The sequence below is a fragment of the Lissotriton helveticus genome, chromosome 7 (assembly GCF_964261635.1).
Source record: "Lissotriton helveticus chromosome 7, aLisHel1.1, whole genome shotgun sequence".
NCBI classification, from domain to species: domain Eukaryota; kingdom Metazoa; phylum Chordata; class Amphibia; order Caudata; family Salamandridae; genus Lissotriton; species Lissotriton helveticus.
Window position 1 is genome coordinate 338,059,382 of NC_136068.1, and position 20,306 is coordinate 338,079,687.

Consider the following 20,306-nt stretch of genomic DNA (forward strand, 5'->3'; position numbering starts at 1 on the left):
TTTTCTGCTGGTGGGATTATACAATGTTCTCCAATAACAGAGGTGCACCAAATTGTTGGTATTCATGCATTTGATTAAATTTTTAGCCTGGAACATCTGAGGTCTTAACGACAGGCACAAGGCTTGACTTGTCCTCGCGTATCTGCAGAGACACTCAATAGATATCTGTGTGCTGTATCTCACGGATAGCACCCAGGTGCGGCTGCTTGTAGGGTGAGTGGAGGAACAACCCACTGCATATTACTCCTACTATGCTCGAGTGCTGGCAAAATTAATTTGCAAGGGGCTGCCGTGGTCAATGCACCGTGAAGTCTGTTCCCGTAAGGCCACTATGTTCTGCTCTCAGGCACACTACAGGGCCAGCCGCTTGAAATCCTCTCCTTGTACGGGCCCAATGTCAATGACCGTCACTTCTTTGCAGAAGTTTGGAGAGTGTTGGGAACACTGAGTCCTGGGGCGCTTCTTTGCGGTGGAGACTTTAATGTAGTTTTAGACCCTGCCTCTGATAGATCCAGCAATTTCAGATGTTCGCATCCGAAGGCAGCTTCTGAGCTGTGCATGCTAATGGACGACTACAGCCCTTCTGCTCTTTGGCACTCTCGACATTTAGATGACACCAAAGGCGCATGCATGGCGGCTGCACACACCACATGGCCTAGCATTAACTTTTGGCTGGTGACGCGTGATGTAGACACATTGACAACACAGGTCCCTCACTTGCCATGGACACTGTCATACCATGCTCTGGTTCTGTTGGAAATAGTTCTCCCAGAATATAGTATGCATGCATTCGCCTGGAGGATCCCAGCCGGGACTTTGAGTAACCAGGTATTCAGGGAAGAGATTAGATCATCTGTAGTGGAATACTTTGAGCCTAATGAGAGTTCAGTGGAGTCACACTCTTCTCTTTGGGACGCCTTTAAGGTTGTGATAAGGGGTGCATGCATAGCAAAACAAGCTGGGGTGCTGCATGCGATGTGCGGTGAGCTGGGGCACTTAGAGAGGTAGATCAGAGAGCTAAAGCTCCAGTACTTCACAGACTGTAATGAGTCCATGCTAGTGTCTATCCGTGGCATGCTGCCTGAATATTATGAGGCTGCACAGAGGGAGACTCACTATCTCAGAAAGGAAGCCTGTGCTCGACGGTCTGGGGAGGGGACAGGGCGTTCAAGACCTTGAACAATATGCTGTGCAAACCCTGGGTGAGTGATTACATAGTCGAATTGCGACATGACCACTCCAATGAATATTTTGGCATAGAGGCCATACAGAGGGCAATGACCGCCTTTTATTCCTCCCTATATACAACTAGACAACACGCTCCTATCCGGGCCTTGCCTTCTATTTTGATTTAGTGCAGCTGCTGTGACATGAGGAAGGCCATAGGAGTTATCTAGATGGACCCTTCTCAGTGTGAGAGGTTGTCGGGTTATTAACGCCATGCCCGTTGACAAGGCCCCCGGCTTGGGCGGCCTTACTGCCGCCTTCTATAAAGAATATGCCCACACTCTGGCCCCACATCTCCATGCCACTAAGGCATTTTATTTGCTCTAATAGCCCTACCTTTTCGCCCTGGTGTCGCATCTCGGAATGAGCCCCAAGTTCCTATGTCTAATTGGTCTTCTTTTATGCACACCCCATGGCCTGCATACAGGTTAATGGGAGGATCCCTCCCCCTTTCCAGTGTCAAGGGGTACCCAACAAGGATGCCCCTTGTCCCCCATACTATTTGCTATATCTATGGAGCCGCCTGTGACTCGGTTGCGACAGCATCATTCCCACCGAGGGCCTGCATTCCCACCTCGCAGGCCTGTGGTATCTATGTATGCAGAAGATGTCACCGTCTATGTGAAAGACCCACAGAACAACTTGGACCCATTAATTAGGGAATTGACCAGATTTGGGGACACATCAGGTATCACTATCAAGCAGGCAAAGTCAATTCTATTTTCATTGATGGACGCAACACCGGAGTTTGCCTTGGAATTTCCACTGCAATGGGTGGATGGGCACATGAAATACCTAGGGGTTTGGCTGAGCAGGGACATAGGCAATCTGTGGAAGGCTAACTATGGACACCTACTGACATGACTAGATGAGCACATGGAGGGTTGGCAGAAGCTCCTTTTATCCTTAATGGGAAAGCTGGCCATTTCTAAAATAGTAGTCCTTCCAAAATGTCTTTACCTATTCTCTACCTGCCGCTTCCTCTGCCACTCTGTTTCCGCCAATATTTCCGATCGCGTCTAGTGTCCATCGCGAGGGCTGGTTGGCAAACTCAAATTGCATGGGAAATAATGATGCTCCATTTCAGTCAAGGCGGACTGGGGGCTCCGGCTATGGACTTGTATTACTATAGTGCCCAGGCACATTTTGGGCACTATTGGCTGTTCCCTAAGCAGTTTCAAGGATCACACAGCCCCTGAACATGATCATGTAACATCATGCCCCCTTCAGATGACACTGTACCTGGCTCTTAAGTGTCAGAGGGCACAGATTGACATGGTGGTTTGCAGGGTGTGGTTGTGAAATGAGTTTCAATGGTTGGCCCGCTTGGGGTCCCTGTTGCCCATTCGGTGCCCTTCATAGGACACTCCTCCCTTCCTATTACTCTTGATGCTGGTACTCACAGTAGACTGCATGGCTGACTTCCATGGGTGCAGTATACCTGGAGGGAAAATGTATTACTCCACATTAGGTGCTGCAGGGCCCGATGTTACAATTCTAGACACTCTCACATATCACCAACAATGGGCTGCCGTCCGGGCAATTTACAACTCTTTTCTGCAGGCTTCACCTGTATTACCAGCTATTGAAGCAACTCTTCCAACCCTTCCCTGCGCTGCCTGATCACGAGGCTATATGCTGGGATGAAGGAGACTGTCCTGTGCGCATCCCTGCCAGAACGTGAGCGTGGGATGTTGTTGGAAATGGCCCGTTTTACAGGGTTTTCCCCAAACATGTTGCTTCTTCCTCCTATTTGTTCCTAACTTGTTTATGTTGCTTTTAGGACTCTGGGCACGTTATCACTGCTAATCAGTGCTAAAGTTCATATGCTCTCTCTGTAAATTGTATTATGGATTGGTGTTTCCATGATTAGATATTTGAATTACTTATTAGTCCCTAGTATTGTGCACTGAGTGTGCCAGGGCCTGTAAATCAAATGCTACTAGGGGGCCTGCAGCACTGATTGTGCCACCCACGTGAGTAGCCCTGAAAAGGTAACTCAGATCTGCCATTGCAGAGTCTGCATGCAGTTTGTAACTGCCATGTCGACTTGGCTAGTGCACACATTTGCCTGTCCCTAAACCTTCCATTTTCTTACATGTTAGGCACCCCTAAGGTAGGCCCAAAGTACCCCTGTGGGCAGGGTGCAGTGTATGTGAAAGGTAGGACGTGCCCTGGTGTGTATGGGTTGTCCTGATAGTGAATTACAGCCCATTTTGTTTTTCACTATTGCAAGGCTACCTGTTCCCCATAGGACAGAATGGGAAGTTTGTTTAAAACACCGTATAAACATAACTGGCCAAGGGAACTAGGTGGAAAAATAAAATTTAGTATGCCTGAACTCAGAATCTAATGATGGATCTTTTAGTAAAGGTGATTTTTACATTCTGTGTTTGAAAATACCACTTTTAGGAAGTAGGTATTTTCTTGCTCAGTCATTCCTTGTGCCTCAGCTGGAGTGTGGATTGCCTGTCTGGGTTTTGGACGGCAGATGGCTAGGATGGAAGGGTGGCTCCCGATAGTCTAGGTAGGTCAGGGAAGGGCTGAATAGACCTGGGCTGCGATGGGGGAAGAGGGAGGAGATTTCCTTGCACCTCAAAGGGCCTGGTCTGCCTCTTGCAATGCCGTCTCCACCCCCTGCCAGAAAATCACCACAGAAAAGTCAAATCTGGTTTTGGCTGGGCACAGATGCCCTCTGCCTAGAGGATCAAAAGATTTTTGGATACAAATACTGGGGCCCAGACCCCTGAACTCTTTTGGATCAAGAAGACTGCCAAGAACTAGAGCCGGAGAAGCTGTGAGGAGGGACTACCACTTTGCTGTGTGCTTTGCTGGGTTGGCCTGCCGTGGCTGCTTCTGTCTTGGGCAGTGAAAGGACTGGACTGAACTTTCTGCAATCTACTTTTGTGAGTTTCTCCAAAGGCTTGAGGTAGAGCTTGCCCCCTGTTCAAGAAGTCTCAGGAACAGCAAAGACTTCACGCTCTTCTGCCCGCAGCACTGTGGACTGGGAGTTTTGTGCTGTAACAGAGGAAAAGCAACTCGGCGACGTCTACAACACCACTGCCGACTCCATGTCCTGACCACACCGCAGAGGACACCATTGTAACGCCTCACTTCAACCCTGGTCTCATGACGACGCCTGCTGATGCTGCCACCGAGCAGCTGCTTGCACCGCGACCTGTAGGCACCGCACTCTGCACCGCGTTGCTTCACACCGAAGCCTGGGCACCACAGAGGGCACCGCCGCAATGGCCGCACTACGACTCTCATCTCACCGACGACGCCTGCTGATACCACCACTGAGCCACTGCTTGCACCGCGACCAGTGGGTACCGCTCTCCGCACCGCCTCGCTACACACTGAATCCTAAGCACCGCTGCACTGCCGCACCACGACCCGGGTCTCACCGACAATGCCTGCTGATGCCGCCACCGAGCCGTTGCTCGCACCACGACCTCTGGGCACCACACTGCCCAATGCCTCACTTCACCATGACGCCGTGGTATCCCAGACGATGCCACTCCATGCAGAAATCGACACCGCTGCTTGCACCATGGTTCAAGGGCACCACTCTTAAAGTTACACGACGCACCGTCCTCATCCCGCACCGCAGCCTTGGCCTACCGACGCCGGCACCATCGACTCCATTTCGTCAGCCGATGACATCGCTTCAGCAACGGCGACGCCGCTGCTTGCACCATGACCTGCCAGCACCGTGACAAGCACCACATTCATCTCGCACCATGACCCTTGTCTCACCGACGACACCATCCGACACCTCCACCGAGCGGCTGGTCGCACCACAACCTGGGGTGCACCGCACACCGCACCGCACCGCTGCACTTCGCACCGCAGCACATGACGCCTGCCGACTCCAGCGCTCCCGACTCCAACAGAAAGGAGATCGACATGCAATGCGTGTGACTTTGAGGGCCCCGACAACTCCTGCGCTGACCTCCGGAACCGATGCCTGCAGATGCCGTGTTTTTGGAAGCTCAACGAGAGGTCGCAGACGCCCTGCATTTCTCAAAGGTACTGTTTGTGGGTCTTTCCGACACCGTTGCTGGCCCGCGACACCGCGGTCAGCCAGAACTGTTTGGATTCGTTTGCTCACTACACCGTGATAGCTCTGGACGGAGCTATCAACATCAAGAAACTATTTTTAAACCATATTTTGATAAGTGAAGATTTTGAAGTACTGTATTGTGGATTATTATCGTTTTTGGTCTTGTATATAAAAATATTGGATATTTTACTAAACTGGTGTGGTGTCCTTTTGTAGTGCTTACACTGTATTACTGTTGGTTATGTGCAAATGCTTTACACACTGCCTCTAAGATAAGCCTGACTGGTCATGCCAAGCTACCAAGGGGGTGAGCAGGGGTTATTTTAGGAGTGTAACTACCTTATCCTGACTTGAGTAGTGGTTTCTGCCTGACTTTGGCACATGCCCCAAGCTGCTAAAAATCCAATTTCTTACAGATGTGGATATAATTGTCCCACTCACAGATTATCCATTCCGGTACTGCTGCACCCAATCCTGCGCACTCTCCCGCAACTACAGTTTACGCTTAGTACATTTTAAATACCTACACCGACGTTAGCGCACCCCTTAAAGGATGCCTAGCATTGGTTTGATTGATGATGTGTGCTGCATGTGCTGCGCAACACCCCACACTGATTGTTTTCTGTCTGCCATGAGATTGCCCTGGGGTGCACCATTTCTGGGAAACTATCTTTTTGGCCCTAGAGGCGCTCCTGGGATATGTGAATGAAATGCCCCCAGATATGCATACGTTGACTGCTGTCCTGCTCCTACTGGCTAAACGCCGAGCCGCGATGCACTGGCGCCGGCGCCTGACTCAGCAAACAGCTGATTGCCTTAAAGAAGATGCATACTGTCAACAACAACTGAATACATATTGCGTCGTCCTAAAGATATCTGGTCCACATTGGAACTCTTTCTCAGTTATCTGTCAGCATTCGGGGAGACTACCACTGCTAAAGGAGGTGCTGTCCCGTTAGAACCCCCTGCTGCTGAGGTTTAGGCCCAATAGGGGATCTCGTTTGATTGCAGAGTGTTGCGATGACCACTATGCACCTACCACCAACACCCTGAAGCTACCTCTACTGCAGTTAATTATCCCTTTCCCTTGCTCTGTGACACCCATTCCCCTTTTCTTTGAAAAAAGGGTTAAAGGGTTCATGCACTTTTGAAATATTAAAAAAGTTGTTGAATTTAAGAGTGATGTTATCCAGCTCTACTGAAGTAAATTCTTCTTTCTTGAAGGATACCAGACTCCTTAGAAATAAATTGTGGCTAGAATATAATTGTTATTCTTTCAAATTAAATGATACTTTCACGTTGGAAATTCAGGTCCTTATGCCACAGGGTCTCCTGCTCCAGTTATTCCATAATTCTTAAAAGAAGTATGTTTTAGATGTTATAGACAAACTACAATTTTGCAATTCTAAACCACAAGCTAAACTTTCAGAGACTGCTAAGGCAGTGCAAGAGTTTAAAAAATGAGTTCAACTTTAGACATTGACCCTACACAGACACTTGTGTCACGTGCCAGACCCATGACGATTGTAAGGGATATGGCATTTTCTTTGAAATTTCATAATCATTTGCATACTTCTGAAGTTCATTGTCCAGACAGGTTGAGATCTAGTGGAAGTGATAAACACATACTCAATGGAGATTAATATTGTCAAAATTCTCACTGAAAATATTGTAATTAATTACTCAAGTAACTCATCACTGCTCGCCACAAGCTAGGCTTGCACGTCCTTGGAAATTCATATAAAGGATTAGATTGAAAAGGTCCTTGGCATACTCCCTCTAGCCTTCCCCCGCTGCGGAAAACAAATTGTAGCTAGAGAAATTAGGTCAAGTTATTGTTCAGAATAAAATTTATGAATTACTTGTTCACACTTCTGGATTCTTCTTTAGTGTCTATCCTTCAACAAACATTAAAAATGTATGGCGAGAAACACCCTTTCGTGCAGAAGATTTTCCTGACATTTAACTTACGCTTTGCAGTTCGCTTTGCAGGGTTGCTCACATGGCCGAGGCGCAAAGCATTGTGTCAATTTACCTACCATTATAAATGGCCCTCAGGTATAGTGCAACTTGGACAGCACTGTGCTATCTCCTGTTCAACCCTTAATGATTCTGGGCCTTAACCTGGTGATGGTGATCACGTTGGGACATGTACTCTTCGAACTTTCCCTCGACCGTGGAGACCCTGCCATTTGACCGATGCCCGGTGGAGCTACTTACTAGCTGAAGAGGAGACAGGCTGTGGATCCCCCCTCAGCAACACCTACCCAGCAGGACATTGGGCAGACGTTCCTTCATCTCTCTGTCGTATTTCCCTCCTACCCCTTCACCCTACCCCATTCCCCCTCTACATTCCCTTCTTCTTGCCTTCTATCCCTTTAATGTTTTTCTGTTGAGACCTAGCTATTTGACCGATGCCCGGTGGAGCTACCTGATAGCTGAAGAGGAGATAGACTGCGGATTCCCCCTCAGCCGTCACCTACCCAGCTGGACCTTGGGCAGACTTTCCCTTCGTCTCTCCATTGTATCTATACCCTACCCCTTACCCTTCTCACTGCAGCCGTACCGTAGGCAGACTTTGCCTTCGTCTCTCCGTTGTATCTATACCCTACCCCTTTCTCCCCTACCCCTTACCCTTCGCACTCCTTTTTCCTTTTCTTGTATGCTCCTTAAATGTTTTTATTGGTATCATTGGAAATATGTTGTATGCTGTATTTTGAAATTTCTTATGAGGTTAAAAACATGTTGAGGAGTTTCTTGGCACCCAGCAATTTTCAGACAACTATGAAAACGTCAAGATAACTCAAGTGATTATGTTTCTGTTGAAGAGGGATCGGAGGTTTGTTTTGTTGCCGATTTGACTCACTATATTGAAGAGCAATGGCCTAGTGTGCCTGCTGCAAAGCGTGTATACCATGCAGATCACAGAGTTGTATCTTATGTGGATAGCTCAGTGGATTACTACTTTTTTCACAGAGATCATTTTGTTTACTTCAGATTCATAAGTTACAATCCTAATACAGCCCAGTGAGCTATGGAATGACATCAAAGTGCTACATGGAAACTGCAAAACATAGGTTAGAACTTACCAGTATTGGTGACATGTAACTCCTACACCTTGTAGTCCTCATTGTCTTATGTAACGTTTCCCATACACTGCTTTACACCTGCTTGATTTGTTGTCTTTGTTTAATATGTGGGTGATGTAAATAGTTTATGACACCCTACATTGATATGTCACACTATAAAGAAGTAAAATAATTGTGCGTGAAGAGCTACGGAGAAAGGAGGAGCACCATTGAGGGGTGGTAGTGAGGGTATCCATAGAGAATGAGGTCAATGGAATGAGGTCAATGAAGGCACCAACAAAGATGGCCTCAACGGCGATGGCCTCACCGGAGATGGCCTCACCGGTCTCCACCACAGCCCTCCGTTTACCTACCAAATCAAACCCTTATCATCAAAGGCCTGATTATGAGTGCCCTGGTATTAGATTGTTATTTGCCACATCTGATAAATAATGATACCCTGGTTATCGTTATTTATCATACGTGATAAATTACTCCAATTACAAGTCTCACCCATAAAATTGCACCATAAGGGCAGTGCTTTTGGGGCATGTCGAAAAAAAATCTCCAAGTCCCTATATTTTTTGTGTCCTTCTTTCCCAATACATATTGGAGGTTTGACTTATTGACATTTTACTGTGGAAAACTGCAGAGGTACGGTGTTTTCTGCCAAACTCCTAATTCCAATCTGTACAATGACAGAAGTTACCACACAGGTTGCAATTATCTGGGGAACTGGTTTTTGGGGCCCAAGTATATAACAGACAATTTGTATTTCCTCAATCCTGTATCCAGGTCTCATACATTCTAGAAAACGACATATATAACTACATTTCTAGCAACTCCAGCAGCAAAACAATTTCTTGAATATACTATCTGCTGTTTTCAGGAAGAGAAATAGAAAACAAACCACAGTAAAGTTTAGAAGTAGAAAAACTACATGAGAGCAATTCCAAGAGCAGGTGCATTCGGAAGAACTATTGTCACAACCAGAAAGTCAGAGTCTACAACCTCCAAGGAGCATGTAATGAAAGTGAAACAACACTGTAACAAACATTACTACAGTTATTGTGAAAACCTTGTGAAGCCCCATCTCCACAGTCAAAAGGGCAAGTGAGTAGTCATTTATGTAGTTTTTGTGTGGTGTGAATCTAGCCATATAGGCAGCAGAGCAAAAGTCACCCTTTCCAGTGGATTTTGGGAGTGGGTCTAAACCAAAATACAATTTCAGACATATTGGTCCCAAGCAGTGCAAAATATAGCACAATTTTTCATACATAATGCTAAGCACCATTAGATTTCGAATATGGCACGATATTCAGCCCAAAAGGCAGGCCCATATCATGTGGCCTACCAAGGAAATGAGAGAGTGCCTGAATGGTCAGTCTAGGTCTGATATGGAGATGGAGTTCTTCAACACCGGGCTGTAGGAAATAAATGGAAGTTAAGGCTTCTGGACACTGCTGTGACCCAGAATTAGCAAATGTATGGCACAGGCGTCCAGCTTGTGGGTGGTGTAATCACTGTACTTTCATCAAGGATGAAATAAGGCAAAGTTTGCATGACCTGCACAAAAGGTAATATCCCTTTTTAGAAATTCCAATAACTAAATATATGCTATATCAATACTACCTGCCACAATAGGAGCAACAAGTACAGGAGACCCCAACCTATTGGGAAAACGTTGAGAGAAGGAAAGCATGGCACAGATGAATAGGTGGCTATTATGATCATGACTTAAATCCAGGATGCTCCCACGGTGACACACAGGCAACCCAAATATTCATCATTCAATAATATAAGAGTGAAAAGCAGACATACTCACTTAAAAGCATACTGAGGGTGGTTGATTATGATTGGCCACATGTTTGAAGGCTTTGATGAATTCCTACTAGCAAGGACTTGTCAATGCCTTGAAAAGGGTGAACATCTACCATAACGTCATTCCTTCATCCAAGGAATATTGCCATAATCTCTCCTTTGACAATTCCCATTTCCAATCCAACTGATGAGGGCTGACAGGGCCATGATAATGGTGAAGATACAGCTAGTACGTCAAACAAGAGTAGAAATCATCTCACTAATACTATTGCATCCCTTGCACCTGTTTTGTGAATCCCGTGCTCTCACATTATCTACAAACTGTGCTTCTATTGTTCACTCCACAGATGACTCCAGTGTGTCTCATTGTTGCACCACTACCCTCTTCCCATTATAAGAACATCACAATTAATGTCTACACATTGTCTTTCATTAAAGAAAGTTACTCATTAGAACCCCAACTTCTCTTCCCTGGCAATGTACCTCCCCTACACCAAACCAGTGTTTCTGGCTTGACACAACTTGTCATGACCTTTGTTGAAATGTGCACCATCAATTGGTTTCTGATGTATTTGTCATGTGCCCTTGAGACCTCGAGGACACCATAAACCTTTGAAGGTAACAATTGTCTCAGGTGTGCACTTTTCCCTGGAACAATACTTGCATCCTCCCTAGCCCACTAGTTTCAGATTCATCTTCCACCTTTCTTAAAAAAAATACTCCTGTTTTATAGCCCAGCAAAATCATCAGTTTCTAATCTAACCCGTCTACAATAAAACCCTGAATATTCTAAAATGTTTCCACTCCTAAATGAGTAATATGTGCTAATTCCACTCATCAGACATCCAGTCTTCTCTTGCAGTCTGTAAAATGATCCGGCGATCAAGTAGCCTCTCTCGGTCATTCAATACTGACCTTGTTTGTATTTTTTGAAAGACATTTCACACACTCTGACTGGTCATTTGCTTCCCACTCCAAATGCCCCTAAACACTTTTACTTATGCCTCTCATCAGTGGCTGTAACACATCTCATTCAGGCCAAATAAGTGCCTTGCAGCAACTGCATGGAAATACATACAGCTGCAAGTTATCCTGGCATTGTGTGTTCCTCATACACTCATGCATATCACTGGAGAAATACTGGACAGCCCCTGCTCAATTTCAGCGATAGTCTTTCGATAATGCACTGCATACCTCATTCCACAGTTATGCGCTTACAAAATCCAGAACTAAGGCATCCAGAGTTCTTATAGCCCAGGCATGTGGTAATGAGGTTAGGAGGAGATTTCTGCATCTGTACAATATTACACTATGACTGTGTTGCACTAAGCATCAATTGATCCAATTGTCCTCTATAGCAGGCTGGCAACAGGGAGTGTGTGCCAACAAGTGGCAGCAGGTAAACCGTAAAAGCAGTGGGCAATAAATACCTTCTTGAAATGTATCCAAGCAAACAAAACAAGCCGTTAGGAGGATTCAGCAGGCTCCTCCCACCAATGTGTTTTTCTTTAAAATAATTGGGACATCTGACACATTTTTCAGTCGAATTGGCTTACATTTGGCAAATGTATAGAGATTTAGAAGGGCCACTTTATGGAACATTCCAATACTTTTGTGGTGTTCCACCAATCCTTATCTTCTCTGGGTAGGGCTGAGACTCACCTGCCTCAAGTAAATCTTGATAAAATTATATCAGCGGGCTTTTCAACATAATATGCCCTAAAACTCTGCATCTAAGAATATGTAGCTTTGTAATATCAGTTAGGAAAATCAGATTTTGCCAGGATGTGTGGCCTATCCTTTCCCCCCAAAAAATATAGAGCCGCTTTGTTAATTTAATTTTTTAACCCAGTCCTTCCAATATTACCAGTCATATGTTATAGATGAACTCCACATCGAAGGGACATGGTAAGTAAATCTAAGGTAATATAAATGTGACTATCACCAGCTATAGATAGCAGACCTAGGACAATCTTGCAGGCTCATATAGCAACAGTACTTCTTAATTTCATAGAGATCATATGCCAGACAGGAAACTGATTACACCCATCTTACATGTTCAGAGCTCAGACAGGATTTTTGATAATTCCATGTTTTTGTCCCCTGTGTCAGACAGGCTCCACAGCCCCACACCTGAAGTGGGACCGAAGTTGTCAACCCGGATGTTGTGAGGACTTCAGTGAGGATCAATGAGCTGGGCCAAGCTCTGCCCTCCCTGATCCTCATCCACATGCAGTGGATCGCTGTGCTGCACCCCCAAACAATGCTGCAGTGTGCTGCACGCGGTAACAAGAAGTTGTTTTCCTGTGTTGGTAAGCAAGAGAGCAGTGATGGTCAAACCTATGTTCAGTGAATAGTGCAGTGAGTGACTGCACAGTTTACTGATATCAGCTGTCAAATAAGTGTTAGGGTGAAGCCCTACCACCCTTAGGAGGATACTAACACTGCTTCCCACAATGCTAATATAGCACAACATTTCTTTAAAACCCTCACCACAGCTGATATGTCCTGTTTCACCACGGTGACTCCCTTTAAGTGAAAGAATATAAATCTTCCCCTCCTAGCTCCCGAGTTCCACCAATGCACCTATTTTGTCAATACTTGCCCCAGCTGACCCTCAGGAGTTCATAGCAGCCTAATAAATGGCAAACCCTTGTGACAGTGTCCTGCAAGGTAACTTGCCATTATAGTTATGTGAGTTTTCTTTTTTTAATTCCACAGGGCAAACGTGCTTTTTCTGGGATCACCTTCGGGGAACATCCTTTACCACGCGGATTTTACTCCGCAGTACCCTTTCAGCGCGTCTTTTACAACGCAAGTCGTAACCACGACTTGCGCTGGAGGGCGCTACAGGACAAGGAATAATTTAATATACTATCCAACACCTTCCCTACTGTACGTAGGCTGGTGTTGGAATAGTAAATAAAAAAATTCCTAAGTCCGCACCCCTACAACGCAAGTCGTGGTAACGACTTGCGTTGTAAAAAACACGTTGTAACGGTACGCGTGGTAAAACCATGCGTCGTACCGTCGTACATCCTCACCTTCTGCTTAATGTGTATTGAAAAGAAGCATGCACTGCGTTGCTCTATGAGGGATAGCCACAACAGCGGCAGCCCTACTGACCCATAACCAGGGGAAGTTAAAAAGTGTGAAAACCACCACCTTTCAAGGGGATTGAGTAAATATATGCAAGAATTGCAAATTTACAATATGAAAAAAAATCAAAAAACAAATGAAAGAACATATGAAAAAATCAACAGATGAAAAAACAAACAGTGCCCACATACAAATTTAAAAGTTTGAATTATTATTTAGAAAGTACATTTCCCTCCCAAAATTAAACAGTATAATACCATACACAAAACAATTCAGGCTCGATATATTGCACAAAATAAGCACACCCCAAAATTAAACAATGTTAACAAAAAGAAGAGTTAAATAGTCCACACAAGGAGACACCTATTACAGGTAGTATTCATTTCCCAATTTGTCTATAATGCGTCAATGGCATTTCAACCCCAGCAATTTAAGGGGTGATCATCATCAAAACTATTTTTTTAGCAGAAAAAGCAGAACTCTGAAAAAAAAATTAGGACAGCACCATAAGAGCATAAATGAATAAAGAGTAATAAATACAAATATATATATAACCATGGCCATGTTACTTATGTTATAGACCACTGAATATAACAAGGAACCAAAATGATTGATGACTCAAGGTAAATTTCCTCACAGAACCAAATTGCTTAAAACCAGGCGCGGCCGGCATGACTCGCGGGTGTGGGTGCTGGGGAGGGGGGGGGGTCTCGTGGGTAGGGGCCACACAGGGAGTTGGGGTTAATGTAATTAAAAAAATATATATGTAAACTTACCTTCGCCTCCGGTCCCGCATTGCGTTTCTTCTCTCCTCTCCCCCCTCTCCTGAGCCAATCACAATTCTGCAATGGCAGCGTTGTGATTGGCTGGGATGCCGCCCGCCAGGTGTCTATGGGGAGGCCATTTTCTCTAGGAAGGCTGCATGCAGCCTATATAGAGAAAATGCAGAGTGTGCATGACTGGTTTGGTCGACCAAACAGTCAGCGCCCACAACAGTGGGCAAGTCACTCCTCTGCCTGGAGCAGGACCGCCCGCCCACCCCCAACCAAACCCTGCCTTCTGCTTTCTCACAGTCTGAGAAGCAGAAACATAAAATGGTATTCATAATACCATTTTATGTTTCTGCTTCTCGCACTGCGAGAAAGCAGTGGAACAATGCTCCTCCACCCACTCGGAGGATCAATCCCTGCCTAAATCAGACAAACAATATCAGTCAGCATATATGACTTGAATCTACATAATTCATCCATGAAAAATCTGTGCAATATACAGACAAAATTAAAAACATAAACGTGATTCTACCATCAAACCACAATAACCTTTGAGTCATGCCAGCCGCGACTGGTAGTGACCATAGGTTTGGCCAATACACAACATACGAGGAGCAACATTCCTAGGCAGTATCCCAGTGCAGTTAAAAAGCAGGAGCACCACTCACGTTTTCAGCATGCAAATATCCTAGAGAGCAGGAGACCTATAGGTCCATTAGGTCCAATGACCCCAATCCCTCATAGTATTTAAGGGAAAATGTCAAATGATCCACAAGGTTACATTTATCTAAAAGGGCAGCGCGAACCCTGTTCACAGTGTCCCTTTGATATTACCGTGCTGTATTTTCATTTTGTGCTTCATGTACTTATTATTTTCAGATTACTATTACACTGTTGCTATATTTAACATATGAGATTTTTATCACATGTGTTGTTTAACCTTGAATCGACATTGAATACAACTTTCATGATTATGCTGTTGTGCCTACACTTCCTCCACACCAGCCCCATTGAGACAAGCTTTGACTGCTTATGTTCATTTTCCACTAGAAAGTTTGTCTTTGGAGCACTAGTTGCTAGGGATTCTGAGAATCCTCCTTTGTGCAGTGTATCTGTCCAGGTAGCCCTGCTACTTACTACTATTGCTATGTTATTTATCACAGGTATTGGTTGCTACTGTACTTTAAATTCTCTATCCTTATATCATGTTGTTTTCTTATGAACGAATAAGTCCGAGGCATGTGTCAGAGTAACGTTCAATCAGTAAAGCTAAATTACAAAGTAAGACCGTCTTTGAAAAGTATTGAGAGACGCGGAACATGTGTCATGATGCATACAACTCGAAAAAGACAGACACCGAAAGCAATATGTGTTCCAGCTATTACAGGGCTTTGGAGAGACATCCTTAGGGCAGGAAGTATCATCCACTGATGTCCAGATCAGTGTCTGACTCAAACATGTCTGTTCCATAGAGCAGAAATCCAAAGGGGTTAACAAAGACAGCATGGATATGTTTAAACGTGATTGATACGTGTTGCTGCTCCAAGGGGCAGGGAAAGGAGCTTAAGGAATAACCCCCATCATCAAAGAAACGGATGTACATTCATGTACACAGATCAAAAATGTTTTATACATGTAATTTGTGATATTGTACATAGCGTAATGTGCTACTATATGAGTAAAAAGATATTTGATGTTGGAAAGTGCATATAGTGGGGACAGCGTTAAGATTAAGATATTAAGCACATAGGACCTTCTACTTCGTTTGGATGGCTCCTAAGAATGAATAAATGTATGCGGCTTAAGAAGCCTGTATATGAAGCCAGTGGACGTCCTCAAAAGTGTGGGAAGATTTGGGGAACCTGACATGACCACATCAAGTTGGTATAGATTAATCCAGTTGAGACGTGGTGATGTCTTTCTCTTTATGAGCCTGATTACGATGGCGGTGGGACCACCACCGTAAGGCCATCAGTTGCGGTCCCAGGTCAAGTCAAGTCAAGTCAGAGAATTTATATAGCGCACTACATACCCAGAGGGTCTCAAGGCGCTTAGGGAGGGGAAGAGGATTATTTGTCAAATATCCACGTTTTAAGTTGCTTTCTGAATGCTAGGTGGTTCTGGGTAAGGCGAAGGTAAGTGGGGAGTGAGTTCCATGTTTTAGCAGCCAGGTATGAGAAGGATCTGCCTCCCATGGTTGTCTTGTTGATGCGAGGTACAGTGGCGAGGGCTTGGTTGGAAGAGCGCAGTTGGCGGGAGGGGGTGTAGAAGGACAGTCGTGAGTTGAGGCATTCTGGTCCGATGTCGTAGAGTGATTTGTGAGCGTGGGTTAGCAGTCGGAAAGTGATCCTCTTGTTGACGGGTAGCCAGTGGAGGTCTCTCAGGTGACCAGAGATGTGTTCGTTACGCGGGATGTCTAATATGATCCTGGCTGAGGCGTTTTGGATTCGTTGGAGTTTCTTCTGGAGTTTAGCGGTAGTTCCTGCGTAGAGGGTGTTTCCGTAGTCCAGTCGGCTCGTGACCAGAGCATGGGTGACTGTTTTTCTGGTCTCGGTGGGGATCCAACGAAATGTTTTTTTGAGCATGCGAAGAATGTTGAAGCAGGATGAGGATACGGCGCTGACTTGTCTGTTCATTGAAAGTGAAGAATCCAGGATAACGCCTAGGTTCCGTGCGTGGTCTGTCGGGATGGGTGCTTTTCCAAGGGCTTCCGGCCACCAAGAGTCGTCCCATGCAGAGGGGGATGTACCTAAGATGAGGACTTCAGTTTTATCTGAATTCAGTTTCAGACGGCTGTGTTTCATCCATTCGGCAACTTCTTTCATTCCTTCGTGTAGGTTAGTTTTGGCGGTGTTGGGGTCATTGGTGAGAGAAAGGATCAGTTGAGTGTCATCCGCGTAAGAGATGATGTTGAGGTTGTGTTGGCGTGCGATGGCCGCGAGGGGGCTCATGTATACGTTGAAGAGGGTGGGACTGAGTGAGGATCCTTGTGGTACTCCACAGATGACTTCAGAGGCCTCGGACTTGAATGGTGGAAGGCGGACTTTCTGGGTTCTTCCGGTGAGGAACGAGGTGATCCATTCAAGTGCTTTTCCTTGTATTCCGATGTTTCTGAGGCGTTGTAGAAGGGTGCTATGGCAGACTGTGTCGAAGGCAGCGGAGAGGTCGAGGAGGATGAGGGCGACTGTGTCTCCATTGTCCAGTAGAGTTCGAATGTCGTCTGTTGCTGCGATGAGGGCGGTCTCAGTGCTGTGTTTTGCTCGGTAGCCAGATTGTGAGGAGTCGAGGGATTTGTTGGCTTCGAGGAAAGCGGCGAGCTGGTTGTTGACGGCTTTCTCGATGACTTTGGCCGGGAAAGGGAGGAGTGATATGGGGCGGTAATTTTTGAGTTCGGTGGGGTCCGCTGTGGGTTTTTTCAGAAGGGCGTTGAGTTCGGCGTGTTTCCAGCTTTCCGGGAAGGTGGCGGAGTTGAAGGAGCAGTTGATGACGTCTCGGAGGTGTGGTGCTATGATGGAGTCTGCTTTGTTGAAGATGTGGTGAGGACATGGGTCTGTGGGGGATCCTGAGTGGATGGAGTTCATCAGGCGGATGGTGTCCTCAGTGGAGATTGGGTTCCAGTCGTTAAGGGTGTTCAGGGGGGGAGAATGTTCATCATATGGTTGGGTGGGTTGGTCTCCGGGTTGGTTGTCGAAGCTGTTGTGGATGTCTGCAATTTTGTTGTGGAAGAATGAGGCTAGGGAGTCGCAGAGGGCTTGAGAGGGGGTGATGTCGTTGGAGTTGGCTGAGGGATTGGTAAATTCCTTGACGATGTTGAAAAGTTCCTTGCTGTTGTGGGCGTTGTTGTCTATTCGATCCTTGAATGCTGTTTTCTTGGCCTTTCGGATTAGTTGGTGGTGTATGCGGGTGGCGTTTTTGAAGGCGTCCTTGGTGCTGGTGGTTGGGTCCTTTTTCCAGGCCTTTTCAAGGGAGCGGCAGAGTTTCTTGGACTTCTTAAGATCATCGTTGAACCATGAGGCCTTCTTGCTGCCAGGTTTGCTTTGACGTTTTTTCAGTGGTGCTAAGGTGTCGGCGGTGTTGGATAGCCATAGGGTGAAGTTGGCGGCGGCTTGGTCTGGGTTAGAAGAGTGGGCAGGGGTGTTTAGAAGGAGCGATGAGGAGATCTGGTCGATGGTGATTTTGTTCCAGTTTCTTTGTAGAGTTGGTTGGAGGTGGTTGATGGGTTTCGGCTTGTTGTAGGTGAAGTGAACGCAGCTGTGGTCAGTCCAGAGGAGATCCGTAGTATGGCTGAAGGAGACATGTTTGCTGGAGGAGAAGATGGGGTCGAGTGTGTGGCCTGCGATGTGGGTGGGGGAAGTGACCAGTTGTTTAAGTCCGAGGTTGGCGAGGTTGTCCAAGAGGGTGGTGGTGTTGCGGTCGTTGTTCTTTTTAAGGTGAAAGTTGAGGTCTCCCAGAAGGATGTACTCTTTGGAGGGGAGCGCGTGTGGAGTGATGAAGTCCGTGATGTCTTCACTGAATTTTGCGCGGGGTCCTGGTGGTCTGTAGAGGAGGGTGCCTCTGAGTGTGGTCTTGGGGTCGATGTGAATCTGGAAGTGAAGGTGTTCGGAGTTGGCGAGGTTGGCGTCGGAGCTGGTTGAGATGCGGATAGATTTTTTATGGACGATAGCGATTCCTCCTCCTGTGTGGCCGGTACGGTCCTTGCGTGTGATCTTATAGTCTTCTGGGATGGCACTGGTGATGTCTGGGGCGGAGGAAGCGTTCATCCATGTTTCTGTTAGGAAGGCGACGTCTGGAGAGATGGTGTCTAGTAGATTCCATAGGTCAATGGCGTGCCTGTGGACCGATCGGGTGTTGAGAAGGATGCATTGTAGGTGGTTGGGGTCGGGAATCTGTGGTGTGGTCGTGGCGGAGAAGTTGTCGGTGCCGATGAATTTGCAGGAGTAGCAAGAGAAAGGTCCATGGGTGTGTCCAGGAGCGGCTTGGACGCAGGTGGGGCAGCGGCCGGGGTTAAGGGCTAGGAGGGTGGCGGCATCGTAGGTAATGCGGGGGGGCTGGGCAGCGCGAGGGGCAGGGGGTCTGGCGCTGGGCGCGGTCCAGGCGCGGACGGGCGTAGACGGGCTTACCTTTGGCGCACCTTCGGCGCGGATTGGGCGCGGTCGCTGCGCGTGAACGCTGCGCGCGGGAACTACTGTCATATATGGATAGTGGAGGGGGAGGGGCGAGGGCGTCTCAGCTGGGAGGCGGGGCGGGCACACGAGGAGGGCAACAACAAACAAAATGGAGGCGGAGGGGGGAGCAAACTGGAGGTGAACGCGCTAGCAGCCTTTAAGCAGCACAATCAAATCCACAGAGCGCAAATGAGCAAAGCGGTAAATCGGCACACAGTAGTCAAAATAAATGGCAAAATAGAAAGCAAACAAAGCAATGCAGCGCTATGATACCAGATGTCTGCAGGGACACTGGGAGCGACCACTCAGCCTGTGAGAGGAGCGAGTCACGGCGCTTACCGGGAGAGGAGCGCTATTTCTATTCAGTGGGAGGGCGTCTCAGCTGGGAGGCGGGGCGGGCACACGAGGAGGGCAACAACAAACAAAATGGAGGCGGAAGGGGGAGCAAACTGGAGGTGAACGCGCTAGCAGCCTTTAAGCAGCACAATCAAATCCACAGAGCGCAAATGAGCAAAGCGGTAAATCGGCACACAGTAGTCAAAATAAATGGCAAAATAGAAAGCAAACGAAGCAATGCAGCGCTATGATACCAGATGTCTGCAGGGACACTGGGAGCGACCACTCAGCCTGTGAGAGGAGCGAGTCACGGCGCTTACCGGGAGAGGAGCGCTATTTCTATTCAGTGGGAGGGCGTCTCAGCTGGGAGGCGGGGCGGGCACACGAGGAGGGCAACAACAAACAAAATGGAGGCGGAGGGGGGAGCAAACTGGAGGTGAACGCGCTAGCAGCCTTTAAGCAGCACAATCAAATCCACAGAGCGCAAATGAGCAAAGCGGTAAATCGGCACACAGTAGTCAAAATAAATGGCAAAATAGAAAGCAAACGAAGCAATGCAGCGCTATGATACCAGATGTCTGCAGGGACACTGGGAGCGACCACTCAGCCTGTGAGAGGAGCGAGTCACACTGCCATCGGTCCCTGCAGGACGGCAGCCAGATGGTGGGCTGGCAGAGAGACAGTCCGCCACACATCCGATGGGTTCAAGGAGCCTGTCGGACCGTCTGAGTGACTGCAATCTCTACAATAATGG